This window comes from Aethalodelphis obliquidens, unplaced genomic scaffold, assembly GCF_003676395.1.
Source record: "Aethalodelphis obliquidens isolate GAN/ISIS:26980383/991018 unplaced genomic scaffold, ASM367639v1 scaffold60, whole genome shotgun sequence".
NCBI lineage: Eukaryota > Metazoa > Chordata > Mammalia > Artiodactyla > Delphinidae > Aethalodelphis > Aethalodelphis obliquidens.
The window spans coordinates 3,305,237-3,311,883 of record NW_020838004.1 but is presented as its reverse complement, the minus strand read 5'-3'; the positions used below and the strand labels follow the sequence as shown (position 1 = coordinate 3,311,883).

Here is a 6,647-nt window from a genome sequence, read left to right as displayed (position 1 = left end):
TCTTTCTGACTTACTTCGCTTCTTAAGGAGGAAGGGGAAGAGGCTCACTCTGATATAAGGACCCCTTATTTGGTCTCTTAAAACCACAGAGACCTTTTTACGGATCCTAAGCCTTACAGGCACTGGTTGGGTCGTTTCACCTAGACGAGGATAATACATTATAGCAAGAGGAAATCTACCACTTTCCCTTTTTTCCATCATTATAACGTAACTCACTTAACTGGGGCAAGAATGCTGGGTCTTGACCTTCCACTCAACAAGACACAGAGTAGGACTCCATCAGGCCAAAGGGAGGGTAAAGTAGGAAATATTTGGGGCCTGGGCATTAACCAGATCACTAGTTGGGGGTGAGCCAAAGACCCATGAGAGTGGGATATCAGTGGACAGGAACAGACAGAAGTCAGGTGACTCAAAAGTCTAGGCAAGAACCAAGGAGTGAATGGGTGAATTTTCTGGTCAGAAATAGACTAAAAGCGAGAGGGCTGGGGAATCACTAAGAGCCAAGGCACTCCTAGCTGTCAAGGTCAGGGTCAGACTAGGAGTTCTGAGAGGTGAGGAATCTTGGCAGGAGTAAGGTCAACGTTTGGGTGGGTATATGTGCACAGATGGGAGCCAAGAGGTGAGAAAGGAAGGTAGCTGGTTAGGGCAGAGGAAAGTAGAGGCTATAGGTTCTTAGGAAGCTGTTTCTATTCATTAAAGCACAATTAATCCTTCCGTACATATTCTTAGCCTTATTGTTGGATTTATGTGTGTGTGTGTATATATATATATATATTTATATATATAAATGTTGCTTTCCCAGCAGACTTTGAGGCTTCCAGGGCAGGGGCTGCAAACTTGCTTACATAGGTTTGGCACACAGTAGGTGTTATTGGCTTTACATGATTCCTAATGCAAGTTTCTTTACTGACCCCCTGAGGTTTCCAGGTGGATGCTCAAACATATAGAAGTGACATCTCTACAATTACCCAGGTCCTTTTTGCCACCGTGTCTCTGACACAAGGGTCATACTGGCTTGCAAAACAGTGGCGTAATGTTCCATCAAAATATCCTAATGAAGTAATATTTATCGAGAACTGCGGCAGCCTTGGCTTTGTGCTTATGGTGCTAACCTTAGTCAAAGTTACCATCAGTGCAGCTGATTTTGTAAAACCAGCCCCAAAGATGCATCTCTTCTCATCCCACTGGTTATGAGCTGTTCTCTGGTAGCTCCCGGCATTCTGCTCCAGTTCTCTTATTTGAGGTTTTTTTCTGGGCTGTCAATCTTCTAAAGAGACATGACATTTATTCTTCCTAATTCCCCAAACACTGTGATACAGTGAAAGCACTCTTATTGGCCGTTCTGTCTTTATAGTTTTTGTGAAGAAGGGAAAAAAGAGTGGGAGGGTAGAAAAAAGGAAACGATCAGGGGCGCATCAAGGGAGAAAAGCAAAAGAAAAAAATAGAAGGGTGAGGGAAAATAAGAAAAAAAATAATATAAATTTGTTGACAGTTTGAGTTTTGCCTTATTCAGAAAGCAGTTTAATCCTTCAGTTTCTCTTTCAAGCTAGTCCCCTGTCAGAACTTGAAACAACATCTTTTCTGCCTGGGATACAAGCTGTAGGAAACTGAAAAGAACAAAGACACCTACCTAGATTCTTTTCCTACTTAGGGTGTATGTGTGTGTGTGTGTGTGTCTGTCTGTCTGTCTCTCTGTCCCTTAGTAGGGCTATGGCAACCACTTCTGAGTTTGAAAACCAAAGATGAATTCTCTCTTCTCTTCCCGAAACACAGGCTCTGCTTGTAGTTTGTTTTTTCACTGTGATGGCTTAGTGGATGGTACAGAGGACAGTAATTCAGCTATTTATTTTCAGGCCATTGATCAGCCAGGGGGCGAGGGAAGGGAGATGTTTAACTTTCTTATTTCTCTGATTGCTTTGGAATTTTGAAGAAAGAAAAAACATTGTCCTTTTTCCTCTCTATCCTCCTGAACTCCCGGGATCCCGTCTTCTCCTTTTTCTGCTTTCTGCCTATGAGTGACTGGCCTTTGTGTCCCAATTCCATGCCCTGTTCCACTAGGAATTGTGCCTCCCCACAGGACGAAGCCTTCTTTTCTGTTGACTCAACAGGTACCACCAGGCAGGTCTTTCTAGCATCCTTTTCAGTGAGTCTTTTAGTGATGCTTCTGACAAAAGATGAAATAAAAAGCTGAAACCTCAGGGCCTAGGAAGAAAAGAAGCAAACTTCTCAACAGTGGGATCTATAGCTGTCAGAGCACTAGTGTCTGTGTTTATGACTGTGTGTGTGTGTGTGTGTGTGTGTGTGTGTGTGTGTGTGTTGGGGGAGGATGTGGTGACAGAGAATGAGAAGGAGGCTGAGCTTGGATTTTCCTGAGACTTATTATTTTCCCCGGTGGTTTAAATTCTGCCTCCCTGCCCCCACCTGGAGTGGCCGTCTAACCTTCCCTACCTGCCCTTCCTAGCTTCCTTCCCTCGCTCCACGATGAAGGTGAGGTAAGGGGAGGCTACAAATACCATGTCACATGGAAAACTCTTCAGTGGATGTTGAGGTGACAGGAGGTGACACAGGGAGAAAGCAGAGGGAGAAGGGAGGGTTGGGATGGGATTACGAGCGTAGGTTTCAGACCCAAGCCTAGATCTGAATGCCAAGGTTAGCACACAATAGCCATGTAGTCACTTAGCTTCTCTTGTTGCAGCATTGACGTCTGTAAATGGGAATATAATAGATTACGTATCCAGAGCCGTTAGAACGCTGTACATTTAATAAAAGCTCAATAAATGTAGATATTATTAGCATTTACTGCCTGGAGGGCAAAAGCTTTGAAGGAGTGGTTTTTATTTGAAGACCCATGAGCAATGTTTCAAAGGAGTATGAAGTACACTAGCCACATGTGCCCTTCACTCTTCTACCACTTCTGTGCGCAAACGAAGGAATAGGCGGATGGGTCGCTTCCCTGTGAGAGGACTTCAGGGAGGTCTAGGGGAGAGGCAGATAAACAGTCGTCAAGGATTCCTTTAAAAAAAATCATGCCTTTATCTCACCTTCAACTAGATGACCCTCTAGGTCCTCTAAAACCTAGTTAATCTACAAATAAATGCTGGGAAGGGTGCAGAGAAAAGGGAACCCTCCTACACTGTGGGTGGGAATGTTAATTGGTACAGACACTATGGAGAAGAGTATGGAGGTTCCTTAAAAAACTAAAAATAGGGCTTCCCTGGTGGCGCAGTGGTTGAGAATCTGCCTGCTAATGCAGGGGACACGGGTTCGAGCCCTGGTCTGGGAGGATCCCACATACCGCGGGGCAACTAGGCCCGTGAGCCACAACTACTGAGCCTGCGCGTCTGGAGCCTGTGCTCCGCAACAAGAGAGGCCGCGATAGTGAGAGACGTGCACACCGCGATGAAGAGTGGCCCCCACTTGCCACAACTAGAGAAAGCCCTCGCCCAGAAACGAAGACCCAGCACAGCAAAAATAAATTAATTAATTAATAAACTCCTACCCCCAACATCTTCAAAAAAAAAAAAAAACCTAAAAATAGAACTACCGTATGATCCAGCAATCCCACTCCTGGGCATATAAGCTGGAGAAAACTCTAATTTGAAAATATATGCACCCCTATGTTCATAGCAGCACTATTTACAATAGCCAAGACATGGAAGTAACCTAGTGTCTATCAACAGATGAATGGATAAAGAAGATGTGGTATATTTATACCATGGAATATTACTCAGCCATAAATAGAATATCATGCCATTGGCAGCAACATGGATGGACTGACGGTTATTACACTAAATGAAGTAAGTCAGACAGAGAAAGACAAATATCATATGATATCACTTATATGTGGAATCTCAAAAATGATACAAATGAACTTATTTAAAATACAGAAACAGACTCACAGACATAGAAAACAAATTTATGGTTACCAAAGGGGAAAGGGGGTGGGGGAGGGATAAATTAGGAGTTTGGGATTAACAGATACACACTACTATCTATAAAATAGATAAACAACAAGGGCCTACTGTATAGCACAGGGAACTCCAGTATCTTGTAACAAGCTATAATGGAAAAGAATCTGAAAAAGAATGTGTGTGTGTGTGTGTGTGTGTGTGTGTGTAACTGAATCACTTTGCTGTACACCTGAAACTAACACAGCATTGTAAATCAACTATACTTTAATAAAAAAAGAAAAATATTTCTATATGAAAGTGAGGGTGGGTGAGGGGATGTTAGCACTGAACTAGCCTATTGGCACTGGGATCCTACCCTACGCCATTGTGAATACACTTTATCACATCCCCAAACAATTCCTCTTCCTCACAGAGAGGACCAGCCAGAGGTGATTAGGTTCGAGGGAAATGGGAAGAGGATGGGAAGGAGCCATGGGTGGGAGAAGGAGGTGAGACCCTGAATTGTGTTCACCACCCACAGCATAAAACTTTGAAGCCTATGGGCCTTAAATTAGTTGTTCTTCTACCCAGAGTTTCCTCATTAACCTGATGCTTTCCTCCTTGGAAGAAACCAAGACAGCTAGTTTAAGTTTTATGATTAATTTTATTCTGTCAATAGCAGTATCTCATATAGTGGAGGTTGCCGAGGACACGCTTCATTTCTTGCTGGCCTTCACTGCTGAACTTGGCCGCAGAGGCTGTCTTCTCCTCCACTGCCTTGATGACTCCAGTGGCCACTGTTTGCCTCATGTCCTGCAGAGCAAAACAGCCGGGAGGAGGAAGGAAGAATGGGGTTTCTGTAAAGTGACACTGAAGGAGAAAGGCTCCTTGGCCTCCGTCAGAGGTGCTTCCCTTCCCAGGACTCAGCAGCCACCAGTCCCTGGCTCACCTAGAGGTGGGAACTCAGAGAAGGTCTCCACACACATGGCCTGGCTGGGGACCATCTGCACTATGGCTGCGTCAGGGACTTGGGGTTGTCCTCCAGCTTCTTGCCTGAGTGCCGGTCAATCTCTTCCCTCAGTTCAGCAAGCTTGCAGGAGACGTGGGCCATGTGGCAGTCCAGCACCGGCATGGATCTATCCCGGGTGATTCAAGACTATACCCTGGCGGGGAAGGAGGATGAATTAGAAGAGATCGGATGGCACCTGTCATCTGGGGCCAACCCTCAACCAACCTGGGGCTTCCGCTGAACTGGGACTAATTTCTAAGAAGCATTTCCATCACCACCAAGCACCAAGGCCCTTGGCTTCCTGGGCACCTACCTGCACCACAAAGCTGCTGGCCTCTATGGGGGGGGTTCGTTCTTGCTGTCTCTGACCACGTTGTCGTGTCAGATGTCCTTCACGGACACATTCTTCACGTTGAAGCCCACTTTGTCACTGGGCAGGGCCTCGGGCAGGGCCTCGTGGTGCATCTCCATAGACTTGACCTCAGTGGTGACGTTGCTGGGGGCAACGGTGACCACCATGCCAGGTTTCAGGAAGCCGGTCTCCACACGGCCCAAGGGCACAGTGTCAATGCCTGTCCAATGGGAAGAAGGTCAGTCAGAAAGATTCTAGATCCACCCAGTGAGAACTGGCTTCTGGGGGAGTCCCTTGGTCCTGGGGCTCAAGGACCAAGGCCACCTACAGGACTGGCTGTTTCTTCTGTGTCAGATAATTTGGAAACGCTGGGGGCTTTACACTTTATCACAGCTCAGAAGTCAGGATCTGAACCCTGGCAAGTCCTGGCAAGTCCAGACCTCATTTTCAATTCCTTCATTCCTCAAGAAGCCCTGTCGCCTCGCCTCCAATCTTGTACACGTCTTGCAGAGGCAGCCTCAGGGGCTTGTTGACAGGGCGAGTGGGCAGGAGGATGCAATCCAGAGCTTCCAGCAGTGTCACCTGGGTGGCGTTTCCCTCCTTTCGCTCAACCTTCCAGCCCTTGAACCAGGGCATCTGCGGGAGGATGCAGAACGTAGTGGAGGTGAGCCTGGGGCATTGCTCTCAGCACACCCACCCCAGGGCCAGGACCAGGACCAGGACCCACTCCGCCCGCCCACAGACCCGGTCCGCACTCACGTTGCTGCTGGGCTCTAGCATGTTGTCGCTGTGCCAGCCCGAGATGGGCACGAAGGCCACGGACACAGGGTTGTAGCCAATCTTCTGATGTAGGCACTCACTTCCTCCGTGATCTCCGGGAAGCACGCTGCGCTGTAGGCGGGCTCGGTCGAGTCCATCTTGTTGATGGCCACGATCAGCTGCTTCACGCCCAAGGTGAAGGCCAGAAGCGTGCGCTCGCGGGTCTGCCCGTTCTTGGAGATGCCCGCCTCGAACTCGCCCACGCCGCCGGCCACGATAAGCACTGCATAGTCGGCCTGCAGGACACAGACACCACGGGGTCAAGGGCTTAGTTAGGGGAGCGGGCGCCGGCCGGGCTGGGAAGCCTGCTAGAGTTTCGGGCAGTCCCGGGTCCCTTGGGAAAGCTCGGGGACGGGATGCTCCCCAGAAGTTGATAAGTTCGTGGGTCCCTTGGTTACTATTGTGCACAGAGGTCCCGCCTCCCAGTCAAACTCTCACCTTGTCCCATAAATGAGCTTTCAGTTCCTTCCTCCCAGACGGACCTCAAGTGATCTACTTGTCTAGGTGTCAGAAAACCTGGTCCCTGCCCCAGCCTGAAAGGGGGCCCGTATCTGAGCCTCACAGAGTCTGTCCTCCT

General features: G+C 48.0%; 1 pseudogene; it reads right to left on the bottom strand.

The window, feature by feature from the left end:
* Positions 1 to 4,173: 4,173 nt before the first annotated feature.
* On the bottom strand, positions 4,174 to 6,324 carry LOC113610002 (elongation factor 1-alpha pseudogene; annotated as a pseudogene).
* Positions 6,325 to 6,647: the final 323 nt, after the last annotated feature.